Genomic DNA, 20,092 nt, shown 5'->3' with positions numbered 1-20,092 from the left:
CAGATACTCTGTAGCCCGGCATCAGATTCAAAGTAGAGGACATTCTGAGCAAGCTTCAGCATCCGGGGGCCTTAAATAAAATAATCGTCAACTACGGGGTGGACGATAGCGAGATACTAGTGCAACTTGCTCAGGAGGATGAGAGGGCGCACAAAAGTGTCCACGGACTCGGGCCTTGGAGCGCCTCACACCTTTAGGCGGGAGCAGCACTATCGCTACACCAATATTACGTCAACTTCCTCAAGTAAGTCAGCATAGCCCCATTCCAGCTGTCCCCGAACGGTTATTGGGTGTTTGCCGGACTTTACATCCTATACAAAAGCAAGGATTGGCCTACCCCTTCTCCCACTGAAATACTGTATATCTAAAGCTTTTGGCAATGCTCGAAGAAAGGGGAGAAGGGAGGGTACTACACACTGATGAAATACGCAATCCCGGAGAAAAAAGGTTATAAAGCTCCGTGCAACAACAAAAATCACGCTCGAGCCTACAAAGATCAGTTCTTTTGGGCGGAAGGCTTCTCAACGAGGACTAATCCTACCTTACTCATGGACTTCACCACCATCGGTAAGTACTGAAACTTCATAAGCTAGCCAGAGCCCTTAGCTCTTAAATGACTTATGTATCTATTTTCTCGATCAGGTCCATATCGTCATACCCCATTCATGGAATCCTTTGACAAGAGGCTTTAGGCGATGGGCTCCCTCTCTGACGAGGAGTTAGAGCTTATCTATCTCGTCATCGACGCCCGTCTTCGACAATGTGAGCTGCTGTAGCTGGGGTGAAGTGTGAATCCCGTGGTCCATACCCCGTTTAGAGGCTCAAAGAGGTCTCAGATAGAAGAAAATCTACACACAGACTTCATGATGGCCAAGGCACTCCAACAATACCATCAAGGCTAGTGTTCTTTCCATGAAATTCGTCGAGGAGGCGCAAGAAGATGAGGAGCTTGAAGTGGAGCTGGAAGCGAAGATCGAATCATCCTTCGCACACCAAGGTAAATCTCTGATCCTTCTCCACTATGCTAAGCGCATAGGGGAGGGAACTAGTCCCAACCAAATCTTAGTCTCTCCCTCCTTCTCGAGTGCGGCCAAGTCTTTGAGCATTGCTGGTCTACGAAAGAGTATCAAGATTACTAGGATCTTATCGATGTGTTCCTTCACAATCCGAAAAGAAGAAGGCACCTTCCTGACTTCATACCTCTTGACGAATCGACAGCTATGTATGCGTCTTGGTTTTGTCAGTACAAGACCAACTTGACACAAGAGATGGGTCGTCTCGTACGTGACTTTGCCAGTACCCTTCTCCACTCCGAGGAGCCTGACCGTGGTGATGATCCCAAGGAGTTTTAACTTTCTTTTTATGCATGTATTAACCTGTTATGGTTTTCCCTTCATTTATCGTGACTAACCATGGTGTTTCTTTTGCACAGATAGCATGGGCCTTTCCGATTTGGTGCGCTCGAAGCGTCAAAGGGTGTAGGGCCCTTCTGAGATTGACCTCCAGACGGTCCCGACAACCGTGCCAACACCTCCTCCATCTATTCCGACATCCTTAGTCTCTGTTATGATGGCCCCTACCTCGGGCATAGTAGTCACCGACGAGGTCATAGACCTTGAAGTCTCCTCCCCCCGAGATGAGGGGTTCTCTGGGAAAGGAAAAGAAATTTCTCCTAGTCCCCCTCAAGCCAAGGATCCTCATCTGGTTATCTTTCCGGAGTACTACGATGATGATGGATCGAGTCTATACAAGGAGGTCACCGAGTACTACAATGCTCGCATCGGTGAGGGCAACGAGGGCATCCAACTGTAGCATCCGATTGTTGACCGAGTTCCTGCTCGAGGACTGGCCGAAGGAACCTGTCTCTGCTCCCCACTGCGAAGAACTTGAACCTCTCCTCACAGGGAGAATAGGTGAGAGGGCCATGCCACTCGGCACAGAAATTCTGCAGGGACTAATGACATCCCTGTGCGAAATGACTGCAGGCAGCTTCGCCCGTTTCGGTGGTGACAACGAGGTGGCGCTAGTGGCAACTAGCCGACACGTTGCCACTACGGCAAGCCTTGGTTTCTTTTTGGGCTCGATGAATGTCTTGTATTTTTGGCTGATTCATCATTATGAATTCACAGGTTGCTGCTTTAAACCAACGACTCAGGGACCTGGTGCTGACACGGTCTTTTGAGCTGAAGAAGACTCGGGAGGAGTTGGCTTGCGTTCAGGTAGAGCTTGCTCAAACCAAAGAGACAAAAGTTCCTCTGGAGGAACACTCACGGCTTCAGAAAGAGGTGGAGGACACCAAGGGCTGTGTTCGTGAGGTGGAGGATCAACTGGTCGTGGAGAGGTCAAAATTGTCCGCCTTGGAGGAGACATTCGCCAATTTGTTGGAAGATGTTGTGACCTGGACACGGACCGTGGAAGAGGAACTGGTCTGAGTCTGCGAGGAGTTTCGGATGACCAGGATGGAACTTGAAGCCCATGCTGCTGAGCTAGAAAAAACCAACGAGAACCTGTCCAAGGACCTCGACGTGATGGCTGAGGATATGCTCTTTATCGCGTGGCAGAACAACAAAGACATGGACCTATCCTTCACAGAGGATCCTGATATGAGGACCAAACTCAAAGCACATCTCGTGGCAGACATTGCCCGCGAAGCTCAAGAGAGAGAGGCCTCGGCGGCAAGCCAAATTCCCGAAGACAACCCCGTGGTCGAGTTTATGACAGACGTGCCATCAGGAGAAGGCCCCTAGTAACTCCTTGAGTAAGATCAGGCCTGCGTGCCACAAGTTTAAGGGGTATAAACATACATTTTAATGCTCGAGCCCCTGAGCATGCTTGTACTTGTTTTCCTGTTTAACTACACATCTTTTCTTTCACTTGATTTGGTTATATGAATTCAATGTAACCTAATTTGGCACGCGAATAAGCACTCAAACCGTTTTAAACACTTGGTTCTATAAACTCAACGTAACACGAATGCTACGAGGACAAGAACTCAAATGATTTTCAACGTGGTTCTATAAAATCAAACGTAACATGAATGTCACGAGAACAAGAACTCAATTCATTTTTAAACTTTTGATTCTATAAATTCAACATAACACGAATGTTACGAGAACAAGAACTCAGTTTTGGTTCTATAAATTCAACATAACACGAATGCTACCTGAACAAGAACTCAAATCAATTTTAAACTTGGTTCTATAAATTCAACGTAACACGAATGTCATGAGAACAAGAACTCATTTTTGGTTCTATAAATTCAACATAACACGAATGCTACGTGAACAAGAACTTGGATCGTTTGAACACTTGGTTCTATAAATTCAACGTAACACGAATGTTACGAGAACAAGAACTCAGTTTTGGTTCTATAAATTCAACATAACATGATGCTACGTGAACAAGAACTCAAATCAATTTTAAACTCGGTTCTATAAATTCAACGTAACAAGAATGTCACAAGAACTCATTTTTGGTTCAATAAATTCAACATAACACGAATGCTACGTGAACAAGAACTTGGATCATTTGAACACTTGGTTCTATAAATTCAATGTAACAAGAATGTCACAAGAACAATAACTCGAAGTCTTGGGTCTATAAGTTCAACATAGTGTGAATGTTACGAGAACCAGAACTCAAGTTGTTTCAAATACCTGGATTCTGTGTTGTCTCTTGTAGGCTCACAGTCCTAGAAGTGACTTTGGCGTGGAATTTACTGTGTGTCTATACTCATCGCCTTATGCCCCTACAACCCAAAGATTCAGGCTTTCAGGGGTTCTGGCATGTGGAAACACCTGCCCCCCTCGAGTACGAACTGCTCGAGTGTTTGGAGGTTTCGACACTGCTCCCGAGTGCATGCCTATCTTCTGGGATGCCTTCTCAGGAGGTGATGCTAATGAGATGCCCAAGCGTAGGATGTCTGGGTATCCGTTTGTATCGCACATATTATGATTTGGTTATTACTCTCCGGGCGCGCACTGTCCTCAGGAGGTAACCTTAATTCTTAAGTCTATTACATTGGCTTTTTTAAATATGGAATATAGTGATATTAAGGGCGCTTTGCTCGTCGACTAGCCAAGCTTCCTATACCACGGACTTCCTGAGGCCAAGTATAAGGTACTTGACCTTCCGTTTGCATCTCGAGACCAAGAGACTTTGTCAGAGCTCCTCGCGCTTAGTGTCCATGGGAGGTAACTATAGTCTATTCTCGCACTACTTGGGTTATCTATCTCCTAGGTACTAAGCTTAGTACCTTCAAGGCTAGACTTTATTAATTTCCCAGCATTTTCTATTCTCAGGAGGGCGATACTAGGCTTACTTCTCTTGGCTACTGGCAAGTTTAGTTTCCTAGGTCATTCCTCATGAGGCAGTGTTATCCTAACTCCATGCCCCCCAAGTGATCGGAGACTAGTCTGCGGTCACTTGTCCAGGCGATCGAGTGCTCCAACGGAAACTAAAGAACATAAGCAAAACAAACAAATTTTTTACCGTGTTTTATATACAAGGTGTCCATTACATGTGCCCGAAGGCTACAGGGGGATTACATAAATAAATAATGTTTGTCACAAATGCTACTGGTAATACTGGTGGAGATGCTCGACATTCCAGGTGTGAGGAATCAACTCCCCACTAAGTCGGGCTAATTTATATGTTCGCAGACATACAATGCTTTCGACTTGGTATGGGCCCTCCCAATTGGGTCCCAGCACTTCTGTACCTGGATTTTGGGTGGCTATGACGACTATTCACAACACCAGTTCTCCGACCCTGAATTTTCACTTTGGAGTTGAAATACCTGGCCACCTTTTGCTGGTAGGACGCTACTCGTAGCTGAGAAGCTTCGCATAGCTCCTCCAAGAGGTCCAGGGACTCCCGAAGTAAGGCATGGTTCGTGGTCGGATCATATGTATCCCGTCGGTGCGTGGAGATTGCTGCTTCAACTAGGAGCATAGCCTCGTACCCGTAGGCCATCGAGAAGGGAGAATTGCCAGTGGAGGTTCGGGCAGTGGTGCAGTTTCTCCACAATGCCTTGGGAAGTCCCTCAGGCCAAGCTCCTTTTGCTTGCTCCAGCCTTTTCTTTAGAGTGGACTTGAGTGTCTTGTTCACTGCTTCCACTTGGCCATTGCCCTACGGATGGGCTACGGAAGAGAAGCTCTTGATGATACCATGCCGCTGACAGGATTCTGTGAACACTTCACTGCCGAACTGCAATCCGTTGTCAGACACTATCTTCCTCGAAAGTCCATGCCGGCAAACAATATTTTTTATGACGAAGTCCAAAGCCTTTTTCGAGGTAATTGTGGCGAGCGGCTCGGCCTCAACACACTTCGTGAAGTAGTCGATGGCCACTATGGTGTATTTTACCCCATTTCCCTGTAGGCAAAGACCCGATAAGGTCAATGCCCCAGATGGCAAAAGGCCATGGGCTAGCCATTTGAGTAAGCTCATTTGGAGGCGCTCGGGGAATGTTGGCGAAGCGCTGGCATTTGTCGCATTTCTTGACGTAATCCATTGCATCTCCATTCATGGTGGGCCAAAAATACCCTTGTCTTAATATCTTTTTGGAAAGGCTTTGCCCCTTGGCATGATCACCGCATAATCCTTCATGTACCTCTCGCAGTATTAAACTAGCTTCTTGCTGGGACATGCAACGAAGCAAGAGCAAAGAAAAACCTCGCATGTACAGCCTATTATCCATAATTATGTACCTCTGCACCTGGTACAGTAACTTCCGAGCTGCCTTCTTGTCTTGGGGTAATTCCTCGAAGACGAGGTATTTAATTATCGACTACATCCATCCATCTTCGGGTTTAGCGATTCCCAACTCGTGGTGAACCAAATTCTCGGAGAATACCAGGCCCGGGGCACAAAAATGGAAGCATACTTGGCAAAGGCTCAAGAAATGCTGCACAACTTCTGAAAATTCACTATTCGCCAAGTGCCGAGGGAGCAAAAAAATGTTGATCGCATTTTTCGCAGTCAACTTTTATAAGCGAGGTTAAAGAAATAATTGTAAGAACACCAAGATTTTTACGTGGTTCATGTTGTAAAAGAAATCCTAGTCAATGAGTCTCTAGTATTCGGGGGATTGCAAGCTTGTGATTGCAAGCTTCTATAGTGTTTTCTCAAGCAACGTTTAGATTGCTCTGAGTACAAATAGTTTTCTCTCAAGTAAAACCAACCCCTTACAATGAGGTTCCTAGCCCTATTTGTAGAGGTTGGGGTCATTAATGTTAATCATAAGTAATTAATACACATTCTTCCCATAAATTGGAGATTAATACACTTCAATGCGTTGGGCTGCATTGAATAGAGACCATGACCCAAGCGAGATTTGTGGGGCCCACTGTAGAAAGGTAACCACTTTACAGGGAACATGCCCCTAGGACTGTCAGGGCATGATGTACGTATTTCCGCGTCAAACGGCGTTGTGGGAGTGCGAGTTGTCGAGTCGTACAATCGGTAACACTGTAGACAGATCGCCCAAAAAGGTTGTCAGGTCTTCCTTTGAGGCAGCCAATCTGCATTGGCTGACACCTGACCTATTCCTAAGATTCTGAGGACTAGGTCCTTGGATTGGAATATAGCTGGGAGCAAGGAAAAGACGTGGACTACCAAGCATCCCCAGGAGATAACCTTATGAAGACAATCATAGCTCTCGGGACATGGCCCAGAAAAAATGTTGACGACTTCTCATTATCCAAGGAGGTCAACCTCCAACTGTTGGACCAATCCCCTGAGGACATATCTTTTGGGCATTGCCTCATAAAAAAGAGGCACGTGTCCTTGGGTGAAAACACAGACAACACAATGTATCAATTGAATTTTTTCCACACTGTTGTTTTGTGAAGGACTTGGAGACAAAACAGGTGGTGCTTCAAGGAACCATTAAGGAAGGGCTATATCAACTTCATCACGGACATTCACCATCTAACACTTGTGTCTCTTAACAGCTGCCCCTCCGTCACTGTTTTTCTAGTATCACGAGTAAGTCTAATGAAAGCCAGCATGTTGTTGCACACTCTTTCAATTCAATCAAAGATGTATGGAATAGGAGGTTAGGCCATCCCTCTAGCCAGGTTTTTGCAAAGATTCTTGAGTCAAATCAATGTAAAATCTTCAAAGAATGTAATAGAACACTTTCGTTAAGCTTTCCAATTTTGTAAATCACATTCTTTGCCTTTTCATACTAATCCCAAACGAGCTCAAAATCCATTAGACTTGATTCACACCGACGTGTGGGGACCTGCCTCAGTCTTTTATCACACTAATTTTTGCTTTTATATTCATTTTGTGGATGATTATAGTCGATATACATGGATGTATCCTTTAAAAGAAAAATCTAATGCCTTAAATGCTTTTTTTCACTTTAAGCTTTTGGTAGAAAATAGATTTGAAAGGGAGATTAAGCAACTAAGGATATATTAGGGTGGTGAATTCTGGGCCTTTACTAGAGTTGTTACCAAAAAAGGGATAGATTTCCAACACTCTTGTCCACACACTTCTGCTCAAAATGGTCGAGTTGAACGTAAACATCGCCACATTGTGGAGATGGGTCTCACCCTCTTAGCTCAAGCCCATATGCCTCTTATGTATTGGTGGAACTCTTTTCAAACCTCGATTTATCTCATTAATCGGTTACCCACTCCTACAGTTGCTCACAAGTCACCATTTGAGGTTTTATTCTCCACTAAACTTAACTATCAATTTCTTAAAGTGTTTGGTTCAGTTTGTTATCCATGTATCTGCCCTTATCAATCCCACAAACTTCAGTATCACTCTGTCAAGTGTGTTAACTTGGGGTACAACAAGGATCATAAGGGGTATAAATGTGTTAGCTCCACGGGTAGGTGGTATATTTCGAGACATGTTATTTTCAATGAAGTTGATTTTCCCTTTAAATTCGGCTTTCTCAATACCTCTCAGCATGAGCAACCTGTCATTGTTATGGTTTCATCATGGTTTACTACAATTTGGACATCAGACATCGGACATGAGAGGTCGGTTCTCCTTAAACCGACTTAACACATGTTCATAAGTCGGTTTACACAGAACCGACCTATCATGTATGTCCAAGGTAAGCATGGGAGGTCGATTACGCGAGAACCGACCTACTATGTGGACATGGTAGGTCGGTTCTATGTGAATCGACCTCCCATGCTTATAGAAGACATAATAGGTCGGTTCATGCAAAACTGACCTACCATGTTGTCATGGTAGGTCAGTTCTGTGTGGACCGACCTACCATGTCCTACCTTGCTAACATGGTAGGTCGCTACTATGTGAACCGACTTATCATGTCTCATTATAAGAATTTTAAAATATATTAATTTATTTAAACTATAAATATATATATCTATATGTAATAAGCTATAAATATATATCTATATATAAAAAAATATACTTATTAATATTACATAGATTATAATTTTTGAAATATAAATAAATTAATAAATTATTTGTAATTAAAACAAATTAATTTATTTTTTTATAAACAAGAAAATATTTTAATTTAATAGTATTTATAATTTAAAATACAAAAACTTTATAAAATAATTTAGAGTATCTCTTTAATAATTTTTTAGATGACATGGTAGGTCGGTTGTGTGGGAAATGACTTCTCATGTGACATGGTAGGTCGGTTGTGTAGAACAGACCTACCATGTCATTATAAAAGTATATTATTAAAGATACTCTAATTTGTTTTATATTATTGAAATTATAAAATATATTAATTTATTTAAACAATACATATATATAATTTATGTGGGTATGAAATAAGTATAAAAAATATATACTATTAATATTACATATATTATAATTTTTGAAAGATAAATAAATTAATAAATTATCTATAACTAAAAAAATTTATTTCATTTTTATAAACAAGAAAATATTTTAATTTAATAGTATTTATAATTTAAAATACAAAAACTTTATAAAATAATTTAGAGTATCTCTTTAATAATTTTTTAGATGACATGTGTTGACGCGGTTCTTCGACAACAGATAATTAATAGAATAAAGAGCGGGATTAGTGCTAAATAATGAACCGTAATAGATGAATGATCTCAAAATAAAATGATAACACGAATACTTTTTTAGGTGGTTCAAAGGTTAAAATCCTTCTAGTCCACCAGTCAATATTATTGATATCTCTATGATATTCTTTACAGGGTATTCCCTTACAAAATAGAATCCAACCCTTTGCAACTCCCAGGGTCTCCATATTTATAGGGAGAGGGCACCTGGGGGTTGGCAAGGGAGGTCATCCCGTGACCTTCTTACCCATCATGTCACTTCTGTGACATTCATGATTAATTCCTAAAACTTGACAATGAAGTGTGGTCTAATCAATAGGTAAGGGGGATAATGGGCCGTACGACCCAACCCAGTCGTGGGTGCCTGAACATGCACGTTTATGCTGCGTGTCCGAGAATTCAGGGATGGGTCAGACACGTGATGTCTGATATATGCACGTTTACATTGCGTGGTTGATTTTATAAGGGGTCAGAGGTGCCAACTCAAGCTCGCACCTCGAGCTTGATGTCCTCTCAGCTCGTTGTGTCCATACTTTTGACCCGACTCCTTAGTAATCTTATTAAGCATTTGGTTACCTCGAGTTAAAGAGGTAGGACCTGGTAACGGCAGATCCGGGTATGTGGCATCCACGTGGCTGATATAATTATGCCCTTTCTCAGCTCGCTAATAGCCCGTGGATATTTAGGGCGTACATTTTCCCCCCAAGCCCCTGCTCGTGGCACACGACGTCACCTGGGGCCACAGTGGGGGCTTTTAGGCTTCTTTGTGGATTCTTCACACTCCGCCCATTACACTGGCATCGAATACGTGGAGCATCGTGGTTGGTGACGGTCCATCTTCCGAGAACCGCATTAAATGGCCTAGCCTATATTCGGCCGTCATTTCATCTTTCGAGTAGTGATCCTCGTATCCTACATCAAGATGATCCAACGACCCTCCTCCTTTGGCCTTTTATGTATATAAAAGGGCTGGCCACCTTTCGCATGGGCTATCCGTTCATTTGAAAATTTTCTCATTTTCTTCTTTCTTCTTAGTCTCAAAATCCTTCCTTTCTTTCGGTCACTGTTCCCAGCGTTCCAGAAATTTAGACACAAGAGCTCCTTTGAGACTCCGGTACCAGCGATCCCAATGGGATTTCCACCCAGACGACCCTTTCAGTCTCATCACAGCAAAACATTTCTGTAAGTCCTCCGTTGGTGCATGTTTTAAATGTTTTCCTTCGCTGTTTCTTAGGTAAACTTTCTCTTTAACCGCATGCAGTAGGTTGCTTGTTTTTTTGCTGGTATTTTAGGCGTAGGTTTTTATCCTAGGGGCATCGACCGTAGGAAAAACCATTTAGGAGTATGACTCATAGGATACACTTTCTGGGGTGATTTTTTGGGTAAAATTTTTTTTATGCCTGTTTGGAATAGCCAGTTCTTAGGGTGAAAAATTTGGGTAGCTTAGGGGACATGCTTCACAGGCGGTTTTGCCTACTGTTGCCTACTGAAACTTTCCCTCCAATGCAAATTTTTACTCTGACCCTCCTGACACACGGATTCTGAGTAATCAGGGACCCGTTGGGAGCACAGGCGCGTGTTCATAGAACCGCGTGGTCTCACTCGCCACGGGCTGAGATTACCACAACCCGTGTAAAGGAAACACTTTGCGCTAGATTATTTCTTATACTCAGGTCGCCTTTTCTAAATTTTCTTCTTTTTTCGTTAGGCGATCAGATGGGACCTAAGAAGAGCGCACCCAAGAAGAGTGCGGGCAGCTCGTCTTCCCAGCAAAAAGGAAAAGAGGTGGTCATAGACTCCCTGATCCCCAACTTCGGTCCAACCAAGGAGAAGGAGGTCGAGGTGGGGCCCGACGCCTTTTTTGAGGCCGAGAGGATCACCTCGAAGGTCACCACCGAAGGGAAATTCAACAAAATCTTGCTTTCCGACAACATTGAGATAGGGAGGGGCGCCCTGAACGCCTGACCTCCCCTTGAAGGTGAGCGAAGCTGCGCGCTGCTCGACGAGGAATACGCCTCCTGGAGCAACGAGCATCTCAAGGCTGGGGCCATCCTCCCACTGGACCAGTACTTCGTGGATTTTTTAAATTACATGAAGCTGGCTCCCTTCCAGCTCCCCCCTAACTCATATCATTTGTTAGCATGGTTGAAGTATCTATTCCTGAAGCAGGAACGGGAGGTCCCCACGCCGGCGGACATCCTCTACTTCTTCTGCCTCAAAGCCAGCCCAGAGCAGGGGGGCGAGGCGACGGGTTCTACTACTTGACCCATTTTCCAAATTCGGTTGCGGTCATCGAGCTGCCCAGCCACCCCAATGACTTTAAAGACCAGTTCTTTATGTCAAAGGGGTTTCACAACTGCGAGCACCATTACTTCAACTGTCCTCGTAAGTACCTTCTACCCTCAGCTCGTAGGTTGATTGCTGACTAGTCTCTTTTTATTCGTTCCTGACTTAGAAACTATCATGCAGCTACTTTTGCGAGGACGACCAAGTCAGTGACCCTTGGGGGTCAATATGAGACCTTGGCAGGGCTCCCCCCAAGTGAAAAGGATTATCGTCAGCTCGTGTCCGACGAGACGATGTTGGTGTGCAAGTTAATCTCTCCAGGCTAGACTTTGGCCTTGAGGAGACCGCGAAGCCTCCCTTCTGCTCGTGAGATGGCGCACATCCTTGAGGTGGAGGCCGTGGGCAAGGATGAGGACGAGGAGGATGAAGTGCCCCTCATGCGGCAGAAGCAGGCTCTGGAGGTCGCCCAAGAAGTAAACGTGGAGAGGGCCCAGTCCGGGGCAGCAGCCGGCCCCTCCGGCCAAGGTAATCCTTATCTGTTTAGGGATTTAGATAGGGCCACTGCCAACCTACAGCTTGCTAGGTTTAACCCTAGTCAACCCATTCATCGCCACCAAAATGACCCAGACCGCGACATCACCCTACTCCAATTCGTCGACCAGCTCGTGCTACGCTATGACATGAGCCGCCCTAGGGGTACTATAGTTGTAGATAATACATTGGCCTTTTGGTCGGCGTTCTTCGAGGAGTACGGGACCAATCTTAGGTCGTGGCCCTCCCTCCTGGAGGGTGTAGTAGCTCTGGGTCTTAGGCAGTACGTAGAAGAGTCCAGTCCCGAGGTGGATCCGGACCCAGAGCCTCTTCTAGCCCGTGAAGTCATTGTCTTAGACTCCCCCACCGAAACTCCAGGGCCGGAGGTCATGACCATAGATTCCTCCTCTAGCTCGGAGGGTAGGACCTCGCTCAATACATACTTAAGATTAGCTTTCTTTTCCTTTGTTGTTTTGCACAAATATTTTTACATGCATATTAATGCTTTGCTGTCTGTTTCAACAGAAGAGATGTTGCAGCCCAGGAACAAGGATTTGCGAGCCATGTTCCCTGGAGGGAACCCTTCCTCCGGGGCTTCCGGGCCCATGGTGAAAAGGCTTCAGACGGCAAAGAAAGCCATCGAGGCCACCTCCAAGTCTCATGCGAAGGCGAAAAACCAAGCCCCGGCTGCTCAGGAGAAAGTGCCTTCGCCCCCTCCTGCAAGGGAGAAGATGCCCCCGCCTCCTCCGCGAGCTCCCATCTCTGTTTGGGAACCGAAGGTGCCAACTGGGACCTTATCAACTATGACCCCTGAGGTGCGCGTCCCAGTCAACCCCCGGGCCGTGGAGAAAATCCCCGATGTCTTCAGGGGGACGGTCTACGAGATCGCGCCGTACATGGTGGACCACTGTTACAATGCCACCTCGAGGGATCTGCGGGAGATCGAGACAAGGAGTACCGAGAATGTGATGGAATCTTCATTGGGGATGACCCTCACGGTAAGTTGGCCTTGCCACTGGTACTCCCTGTTAGCTTGTATTATTACTTTTCCTAAGGCACTTGCTTTATTATCTTTTGGTCTTGCAGAGGGCTTTGGCTCTCCACCGGAGCATATCTCGGTCCCGGGCCAGGATCGAGGAGATCAGGGGCAAGCACCAAGATGCTCAGGTCGCTCTCGCGATGGCTCAACAATAGGAAAGGGACACCAAGGCGGCCCTGGAAACTGCTCGAGAAAATGAGAGGGTTGCCCAGGCCGAGCTGGAAGCATCCCAGACCAAGCTGCAGGAGGCCGATGCCACCAAGGCCGCCCTAGCCGCTTTGAAGATAGAGCTCGAGGAGGCTAAGGCTGCCTGGGCCACACTAGATGTCGTGAAGGTCGAGGCTGAAGAGGGCAGGGCTGCCCTGGCGGCGGAGAGGGCAGCTTCCAGCTCCTCCATGGAGGATATGCTGTACCACTGCTGGGTCTTCAATCCTAAAGGTGACTTCTCCTTTCTGGGGTCGAATGCGTGGGAGTCCTTCTTGGAGAAGTTCAAGGCTCGCCTTCACCATGAGGAGCCCTCCAAGACCGGGGAGACTTCCACTGCCACCGAGCAGGAGGGCGAGGGGGCGACCTCATCAGAGCGACCTGGCGGGGCATAGGACTTTTCTTTTTTCTTCTTTTTTTTGTAACTTTATATTATGAGGTTTTTTAACCTCGAGAAAATTGATTTCCTCAACTTTGTTTCAATTGATTTATACATTTTTATCTTCTATGCATCTGGTAGTAATCTTAGTTTTTGTTGGTGTTCAATCAACTTGAGCCAACTTCTAAGACTTAAGTCTTGGTTGCATCCAGGACATTAATTTAAAAAACTTAGTTCGCGTTAATTCTTTATCGATATCTCGTGCTTTGTAAGAAAAACACCGATCAACAAATTTTGAAATAACTTCTAAGTTTTAGGACCTGGTTGAATCCAGGGCATTAATTTGAAAACTTAGTTCACGTTAATTCTTTATCGATATCTCGTGTTTTTTAAGAAAAACATCGATCAATCAATTTGAACTAACTTCTACGTTTTTAGGATGACCTGGTTATATCCAGGATATAACTTAGTTCGCGTTAATCCTTTATTAATATCTCGTGCTTTTTAAGAAAAACATCGATAAATCAATTTGAACTAACTTCTAAGTTTTTAGGACGACCTGGTTATATCAAGGATATAACTTAGTTCATGTTAATCCTTTATCAATATCTCGTGCTTTTTAAGAAAAACATCGATTAATCAATTTGAATTAACTTCTAAGTCTTTAAGATGACCTGGTTATATCCAGTACATATGCCCCCCCCCCCCCCCCCCCCCCCTCCCCCAAAGTAATTAGGAAAGGGTATTTCATGGTTACTTGACATTACATCCGCAGATATACACAATAATGAAAAAATATTTAATTCTCATTACTTAATAAACAAAATATGGCCTTTCTGATTAAGCCTTACAAAGGTATCATTGATAATATTTCTTCAAATGGATAGCGTTCCAAGTTCATGGGACTACTTCTCCATTAAGCCGGGCTAACTTGTAGGTTCCTTCTTTTATGACCTCGGTTATTTGGTAGGGCCCTTCCCAGTTCGGCCCCAATACTCCGTCTTTGGGATCCTTACTGGCTAAGAAGACTCTTCTGAGGACCAGGTCGCCAATGCCAAAGGTGCGTTTTCTGACCTTTGAGTTGAAATAACGAGTGATCTTTTGCTGATAATGCGCGGGCTGTAGCTGTGAATCTTCTCATCTCTCATCAATCAGGTCAAGGGACGCACAGAGAAATTCGTGATTGCGGTCCCGGTCAAACGCCTGGACTCCCCGCGAGGCTACCTTTACTTCAAAAGGAAGGACTGCCTCACTCTCGAAAGTCAGGGAGAAAGGAGTATGACTCGTCGGCGTTCGATGTGAGGTCTAGTATGCCCACAGTACCTGGGGGAGCTGTTCTGGCCAGACTCCCTTGGCTTCGTCAAGTATTTTCTTAAGGCTTGCCTTAAGCGTTTTATTGACGGCCTCGAACTGCCCATTCGCCTGGGGATAGGCCACGGAGGAGAAGCATTTTTCAATGCCGTGCCTCTCACAGAATTCGGTGAAGAGGTCGCTGTCGAACTGCGTCCCATTATCTGATACGATCTTCTTTGGCAGCCCGAATTGGCAGATAATGCTTTTGACCACGAAGTCGAGGACTCTTTTTGAAGTGATTGTTACCAGGGGCTCCACTTCTGCCTAGTTGGTGAAGTAGTCAATAGCCACCACCGCATAACGAACCCCTCCCTTTCCAGTAGGGAGGGCGCCAACCAAGTCAATTCCCCAGAACGCGAATGGCCACGGGGACGAGATCATCTTCAGCTCGACTGGGGGAGCTTGGGCAACTGTGGCGAATCGCTGGCATTTGTCACATTTTTTAATGTAGGAGACCGAGTCCTTTGACAGAGTGGACCAGTAATATCCTTGCCTCAATATTTTCAGGGCCAAGCTTTGCCCCCCAGTGTGATCCCCGCAAAAACCCTCGTGTACCTCCTGGAAAATGGTCTTCGCTTCGCCTGGCGGAACACATCGTAGGAGAGGTAGAGAGTTTCCACGCCAGTATAATATTCCATCTACCACTGTATACCTCGGAGCCTGGTAAAGTACCCACCTTGCGTCATTATGCTCTTCATGTAACTTCCCTGCTATGAGATATTCAAGGATGGGGGTCATCCAGGTCGGTCTGGCGTCGATTATTTTGACCTCCGCCCCAACTTCCTCTATGCTTGGTTTCTCTAAGAACTCTACCGGCACTAACCCCAGAGTCTCCCCCTCCCCGGAGGTAGAGAGCTTTGCGAGTGCGTCCGTGCTGGCATTCTGCTCCCGAGGTATCTGCTCGATTGAGCCACGGTCGAATGTAGACAACTCACTCTTTACCTTGGCCAGGTAAGCAGCCATCTTGGTTCCCCATGCTTGGTATTCACCTAGCACTTGGTTTACCACGAGCTGGGAATCACTGTAACATTAGACGGAGCTGGCCTTCAGCTCCTGGGCCACCCTTAGCCAGGCCAGTAAAGCTTCATATTCAGCCTCGTTGTTGGACGCTTTGAATCTAAATCTCAACGCCGAGTGGAATCGATGTCCTTCTGGGGATATCAACATGATCCCCGCCCCGGAGCCATTCTCGTTAGATGAGCCATCTACGAAGACCTTCCATGAGGCCTGGACTAAGGAGGCTTGGGCTGAATCTTCCACAGGATCTTCTCGGAATCCTGTGCATTCTGCCACAAAATCAGCCAGGGCCTGGCTTTTTATTGCAATTCGTTGTGTGTAAAAAATCTCGAACAGGCTAAGCTCAATAGCCCACTTCAACAGACGTCCTGATGCTTCAGGTTTTTGCAAAACCTGCCTTAAAGGCTGATCGGTTATGACATGTATTGAGTGGGACTGGAAATACGGCCTGAGCTTTCGGGAGGCCATAATGAGACAGAAAGCCATCTTTTCCATCAACGGATACCGGGACTCAGCTCCGAGAAGCCTCTTGCTGATATAATAGACTGGCTTCTGAGACCGGTCTTCTTCTCGGACTAATACGGCACTAGCTGCATCTTCTGTGACAGCTAGGTAAAGGAAAAGAGGCTCTCCTACCGTTGGTTTGGAAAATACAGGTGGCTCGGACAAATGTGCTTTCAGGTCGAGGAAGGCACGCTCGCACTCCTCGGTCCATTCGAACTTCTTATTCCCCCAGAGCAGGTTGTAGAATGGCAGACACTTGTCGATAGATTTAGAGATAAATCGATTAAGGGCCGCCACCCTTCCTGTTAGGCCTTGAATGTCCTTTCATGACCGAGGTGAGGGCAGCTCGAGTAATGACCTGATCTTATCGGGGTTTGCCTCGATTCCTCTGGTAAAGACAATGGAACCCAGGAATTTCCCTGATGCGACCCTGAAAGTGCACTTCTGCGGGTTAAGCCTCATGCCGTATTCTCTCAGTATCTTAAAGCATTCCTCCAGGTCGGAAACATGGTTATCGGCAGCTTTTGACTTAACCAGCATGTCGTCAACGTACACTTCCATGTTCTTCCCGATCTGGTTGGCAAACATCCTATTTACCAACCTCTGGTATGCAGCTCTGGCATTCTTCAGCCCAAATGGCATGACCTTGTAACAGTAAATGTTAGTTGGGGACATGAAGCTAGTGTGCTCTTGGTCCGCTGGATTCATGGAGATCTGATTATAGCCCGAATATGCGTCCATAAAGGACATGAGCTCATGCCCCGCTGTGGCGTCTACCAATTGGTCGATCCTTGGCAAGGGGAAACAGTCTTTGGGGCAAGCTTTGTTCAGATCGGAGAAGTAGATGCAGGTCCGCCATTTTCCGTTGGGCTTCGGGACCAACACAGGATTGGCAACCTAGACCGGGAACTTAGCCTCATGGATAAAGCCGCACTTTAATAGCCGGGTTACTTCCTCTTCTAGGGCTTCAGCTTGGGTTGTTCCCAGGCACCTTTGTTTCTGGGATTTCGCAGGCACGCTCTTATTCAAGTGGAGGGTGTGCATGATGACGCTCGGAATGATCCCTACCATGTCCTCATGAGACCATGCGAACACGTCCAGGTTCTCCTGCAGGAACTTAATCAGCTCTGCCTTCCTTTCGTCACATAGATTTTTCCCATGCTTTACCATCCGCGAGGGATTCTGTGGATCGATATTTACCTCCTCGAGCTCTTCGATAACTTGGAGCTCAGATTTATCCTCGCCTATTCTGGGGTTGATATCGTCCCATAAGATGATATTTTCCCCTTCGGCATTCTGAGGTTTTTCAATTTCAGGACTAGGCACGAGTTCCTGAGATTCCTCATTTCCACCTTGGACGGTCATCGTTAACTGCCCGGGTTTTAATTTTCCCTTCATAGAAATGTTGTAGCATTCCCTGGCAGCAAGTTGATCGCCACGGACCGTGCATATCCCCATGGAAGAGGGGAATTTTAGCGCGAGGTGGCAGATGGAGGTAACGGCTTCAAACGCTATTAGCGTAGGTCGACCCAAAATGGCATTGTATGCGGCGGGACAATCAATGACCACAAACTCGAGGAGTTTCGAGACTGTCCGAGGTCCCTCTCCCAAGGTGATCACCAGTTCGATCGTTCCTATTCCTGCCGATCCTTCTCCAGAGAATCCGTAAAGCATCATGGAGGTGGCTTTCAGCTCGGTGACAGACAAACCCATCTTTTCTAGCGTGGACCGGAACAGTAGGTTTACCGAGCTCCCATTATCAACCAGCACTCTCCTAACCCTCCGATTAGCGAGCTGCACGGCTACGACCAGAGGGTCGTTATGAGGGAACTGGACATGGATGGCATCTTCTTCAGTAAATATGATTGGTTGCCTCTCCAATCGTTGCTGCTTAGGGACGAACTCCACTCCATTGTGAGCCTTAAGTTCGTTGACATATCTTTTTTGGACACCTCTGCTCGTGCCAGCCAGATGGGGACCTCTAGAGATCGTGGAAATCTCTCCTCCTATCACGGGAGGAGGGACGTCCTGATCTACCCGAGATCCAGGCTGACTAATCGAGACCTCCGGAGCTGGATGACCGACGGGAACTCTATTTCGCGCATACTGAGCCAAGGGTCCGGCTCTGATGAGAGTCTCGATCTCATCCTTCAGGTTCCTACAATCATCGGTATTATGGCCAATGTCATTGTGGAACCGACAAAACTTGGAAGGGTCTCGCTTACCCTTCTGGTGCTTTAACGGTTCTGGCTTCTTCCAGGGGAGGCGAGTAGAATTTGCTAGGAAGATGTTCTCTCTAGAGTGGGTGAGCTCGGTATACGTCGTGTAGACCAGCTTGAATTTTTCTATGGAATTGTTCTTCTTTGGGCCGTGCTGATTGCCCTCGCTGCTCCCCTTTCTCTTGCCTCCACCAAACTGGTTATTCTGTGTAACGGTTTGGGTCGCTGTCACGACCTCCGTTTCCACTCCCGCGGGCAGCTCGGGGGTCTGGCTGGTTCCCGCGGCTAATGCTCGTGCCTCCTCCAGGTTTATCCATCCCTGGGCCCTATTTAGGAATTCATTTACGGTGCTGACTCTCTTCCTTTGTATCTCTTCCCAGAGTCCTCCTCCAACGAGGATCCCAGTCCTCAAAGCCATGAGCTTGGAGCTGTCATCTGCGTCTCTGGCCCGAGCAGCGACGTTCGCAAATCTGCTCAGGTAAGCCTTCAGAGGCTCATCGGGTTGCTGCCTTACGTTTGCCAGGGTATCGGCCTTGATGCGGGCAGCCTGGGAAGCTCGTAATGCTCTCTTGAAGTCAGCAGAGAAAGCTTTGCACGAGCTGATTGACTGCTTCTTACTCTGTTTGAACCATTGTCTGGCCGGCCCAGTCAGGGTGGAAGGAAATATTAGACACCTCAGCTCGGGACCAATGTTGTGGGCCATCATCAAGGTATTGAACATACCCAGATGATCTGACGGGTCCCCGTCTTCGTTGAACTTGGACAAGTGAGGCATACGGAAACCAGGTGGATACGCCGTCACTGCCATGCTGGGGGCGAAGAGCTCAAGTTCATCCCCTGAATCATATTCATCTTTTTCCTTTTCTGATAGGAGCTTCCTCATCAGCTCCTCCATCTGAGCCAAATGCTCAAGGGTTTTATCCTGACTTCCTTGGTTGTTCCGGGGCTGTTCAGCAGGTCCGGATCCATTGTACGCGTTTGGTAGGTTATTTTCCCTCCTATCTTGAGATAGGTTATATGGGACGTTCCCGCTGTCTTGTACTTCGGACAGGTCTTCCCTTTGGCGAGCGCGGCTGCCATTTCCAATTGGGTCTCCTCTTTGAGAGTTTAGGCGATCTCAGAGGTTGTCTCTAGGGCGGCCTGAGGACTTTGCACCGAGCTCAAGCGCTGGCGCAGGTCTCTGTCGGATAGATCACTTCGACGAATTCTGGTCCAATAGCTTCCATTTGAGAAGCTCGGGGCCTACCGCTAAGGATGAGGATCCGGGACTTCTCTAGGCGCCCGGCTACGATGGGAAGGCCCGGCAGAAGGAGGATTTCTCCTGCAGCTCCCATGAGTTGGAATGTCTTGGACCAGCTGGGGAGGAGATGGGTATCTTATCGGTGAAGGAGGATGCCTGACCGGGGAAGCGATCCTAGTCCCGTCAGGGCGGATCAAGTTAGGTCGCGGCTGCTCCGCTCTACCATCCTCCGCATCCTATGCTCGACGGTCTGAGCGGGGCACAGGATGGCTGGCC

The sequence above is a fragment of the Humulus lupulus genome, chromosome X (assembly GCF_963169125.1).
Source record: "Humulus lupulus chromosome X, drHumLupu1.1, whole genome shotgun sequence".
NCBI classification, from domain to species: Eukaryota; Viridiplantae; Streptophyta; class Magnoliopsida; order Rosales; family Cannabaceae; genus Humulus; species Humulus lupulus.
The sequence above is the reverse complement of the archived record's forward strand: the minus strand, read 5'-3'. Positions refer to the sequence as shown.